At 38.7% G+C, this 3,782-nt stretch overlaps 1 pseudogene; it reads left to right on the top strand.

The window, feature by feature from the left end:
- Positions 1-1,598: 1,598 nt before the first annotated feature.
- LOC105875986 (induced myeloid leukemia cell differentiation protein Mcl-1 pseudogene) lies at positions 1,599-2,324 on the top strand (annotated as a pseudogene).
- Positions 2,325-3,782: the final 1,458 nt, after the last annotated feature.

Genomic DNA, 3,782 nt, shown 5'->3' with positions numbered 1-3,782 from the left:
GCTACAGCTACTGAAAGGGTATAGAAACAATAACACCCAAGTACCGTTAAACTTATCTAGCACTTGCTTACAAAATACCAGATTTCACTATTTATTGGAGAAATAACTGATTTCAGAGCTGGGAGTAAGAACAAGATGAGCATGAAATAACATTTTCACTAGAGAGTAAGAAAGTACTTTGACTTAATCTGCTTAGGCTTCTACAACAAAATACCATGTACTGAGTGGCTTGAACAACATAGATTTATTTCTTTTAGTTCTGGAGGTGAAGCAGTCCAAGATCAAAGTGCCGAACAATATGGTTCCTGGTAAGGGCCCTCTTTGTTCTCTTTTTCCTATCTGTGTTCTTATATGGTGGAGTGAGAGAAAGCTCTAGTCTCTATTCCTCTTCTAATAAGAACACTAATCCCATCATGGGCCCCACTTTGCGACTTTATCTAAGCTAAATTACCTCTCAAATGTCCCTATCTCCAAATGCCATCTAGCTGAGAATTAAAGTATCAACATATACAACTGGAGGAGCAACACAGACATTCAGTTCATAACATGCTTCCAGAATAATATCAAGAGAACATAAAAAATCATCATGAAGGGACTTTCACTGGCTAATTTTGTGACAATTTGATCATCAAAATAAATAAATTTACTAATGAATTATAACAGTGTAAGAAATGTGAATCTGTAATATAAAGAAATGCATGAATAAGCAAGTAAATGAGAGAAAAAAAGAGACACTCTAGGTTAAAAGAGACTAAAGAGCAATGGTGACTAAAATGAATTTGGGGATCTTGGATTGCATCTTGGATTTAACAAAAAAGTTATAATGCAAATTATTCAGACAATTGATGCAATCTGAATACTAGCTAGAGCTGTGGATAATGTTATTTTATCAATATCAAATCTCCCAATTCTGATAATTGTATTGTTGCTATGTAAGAGAAGATCCTAGTTCAGAAATACATGCTGAAATATTTAGGGACAAAAGGGGAGAAATGTTTCCAAATTCTTCTCACAAGATTTAGGAAAACAAAGCTTCCATGCATATTTTGAAGGTAGCCTCTAGGAAGAGTTCCCATGGTCTCTGCCTCAAAGTATCTCATGGGCAGGATTTGGGGACTTGCTTCTCAAGACTAGTATAAAGCAGAAATGATGGTATGTGTCTTTGAGACAAGTTCATAAGAGTCAGTCTGGCCTTACTGTGTCTTCCTCTTTCATGGAAGTTGATCCTTCAGCCTATACTGTTGGCAGATATATTGAACATAATTTAAAGAGAGAGCCCTGGCCAGAACTACCTAGCTGAATTAACTGAGTTGCTCCCTGATTTTTAATCCTCAAAATCTGAGTGATACATTGAAAGTTGTTTGTTGTAAGTTGCCAAGTTTGGGGATAATATATCACCCATTAGTAGATACGACATGATTCCTCTCACATGAACTCCTAAACTACATATAACTAAATAATCTTGAAAATATACAACATGACTATGTTTTGGAGGCAATCTGTTATGATGCAATGGATAACTACTACTAACACATATGCAGTGAAAGTGAGAATAAGGAGGCTGCTGCTCCTCGTGCCCAGTCGCCACGTTGCCTCCCGGGGAGATGGAAGCTCGTGCTGCCGATGCAGTCGTGTTGCCCAGAGAAGAAGAGCTGGACCGGCATGAGAGGCTCGGGAAGCGGCCGGCCGCCCTGCCCTTGCGGGAGTTGGCTGGGGAGGCCAGAAATAGCCCCAGCATGGAGGGGTCGCTACCGTCTTCGTCACGCCCTGCAGAGGCGGAGGAAGACCTCTTGCACTGGCAGTCGCTGGAGATTATCTCCTGGTACTTTCGGGAGCAGGCAAGCGGCACCAGGGATCCAAAGCCAATGGTCATGTTTCCGGCCGCCAGCAGGAAGGCTCTAGAGACCTTGCGACGTGTCGGGGACAGTGTGCAGCGCAACCACGAGATGGCCTTCCAAGGCATGCTTCGGAAACTGAACGTCAAATATAAAGACGATGTCAAATATTTGTCTCAAGTGATGGCCTGTGTTTTGAATGACAGCGTAATAAACTGGGGCAGGATCACGACTCTAATTTCTTTCGGTGCCTGTGTGGCCAAACACCTGAAGAGCATAAATCAAGAAAGATGCATTGACCCATTAGCAAAAAGTATCACAGACGTTATTGTAAGAACAAGACGAGGCTGGCTAGTCAAACAAAGAGGCTGGGATGGGTTTGTGGAGTACTTCCATGTAGAAGATGAAGACCGTGGCATCATAAATGTGTTGCTGGCTTTTGCAGGTGTTGTGGGATTAGCAGCTTGTTTGGTATATCTAATGGGATAATCTTGTAAATGAAATAATTCTAACCAACAAGAACCACCAGAACCACATACATCTGTTTCAGCAACAAGCAAACTTTGGGAAGCCATGGAGGAAGACTTTTAGATTTAGTGAAGATTGTAGGGTAGGAAGACTTATTTCCTTGTTGAGAACAGGAAACTGGCCAGTAGCCAGGCTAGTCATAGAATTCATTAAATATGCCGACGAATTCATTAATTTCCTATAGTGTTAAAAGGGAATCACTAACAAGGCCCATGACCTGTATAAAATTTAGTTAAGTTACAAATAGAACTATGACTAGAAGCCTTGGTACGGTACAGTTAGAAGCCTGTTCTACTTTAGCTTGGTTTGAATGATTCTTAGTTTATTAGCTTAGTAATGGCCAAGAATACTTAAGGCTTAATAATTAGTTACAAATAAGGAATAGCCTCAAATTAGGTGTTTTTTGTTTTGTTTTGTTTTGTTTTTTTGGTTTTGGTTTTGGGGTTTTTTTGGTTTTGGTTTTTGGGGTTTTTGTTTTTAGTAGAGGCAAGTTCTCCCAGTAGAAGATAACTGGCTCACAAATAAGTTTTTTTATATGCTTTTAAACTTTGCAACTTCTGTACTTAGGAACCTATTTCTTATAGCTTTTCTATGCCAGACTTTGTCTTAGTCAGTTCTAGAGTGTATACAGAACCAATTGATAGAATTGTATGCAACCTGGTTGTAGTGAAACAAATCTGATTCATAACTATGCAGGCTTTAATGTTCCCATCTGATTTTGATTAAGTATTCTGCAGATAAGTTTTTCTTTGAAAATCTGGGATTGAGACGTTGAAGAATGGAAAATAATCCTTTAACTTTGTTAGATTTAGGTTTTCAAGAATTGGGTCAAAGAGGAATTTTAAGGTGGGGCACTAATGACTTACAAATAATGGGCTCTGATTGAGCAGCTACTTATTTGAGTTCTTTTCATTTGACCTAATTTAAATGGTGAAATTTAAACTGAGTTCATGAGCTCATCTTTAAAGCTTTTAATAAAAGATTTTCAGCTATTCCAAATGTGACTCAGTAGTGTCTGTATAAAAGATCACATCAGGTGAATGGATAAGCGACATCTGATTCCTTGTTTGCTTAATAAACTGTAAAACGATGGCTTGGAAAAGCAGGCTGGCCTCTAACCTTGGTATTATTAGACTTGCTTGTTAAACACTTAACCTGTCAGTAAAACAAATACTTATTGTTTCCAACAAAAAGAAGAAAGTGAGAATAAAAGAGAAAGAGAATGATAATGCAAACTCAGCAAAATGTAAACAATCAGTGAATCCTAGTAAAATATGAAGATATGTCCAGTAAGTATCCAGCCATTGTTAACCTAATGAGAATAATTTGCACGACATTAATGTAACCTGGCAGCCAAGGAGAGTAGACTGGAACACACATGTGTGAACAAGGATGACTTCACTGTACTAGTCAGGGGAG

Source organism: Microcebus murinus, chromosome 6 (genome assembly GCF_040939455.1).
Source record: "Microcebus murinus isolate Inina chromosome 6, M.murinus_Inina_mat1.0, whole genome shotgun sequence".
NCBI classification, from domain to species: Eukaryota; Metazoa; Chordata; class Mammalia; order Primates; family Cheirogaleidae; genus Microcebus; species Microcebus murinus.
Note: the sequence above shows the minus strand (reverse complement) of the source record. Positions and strands in the feature narration are given on the sequence as shown.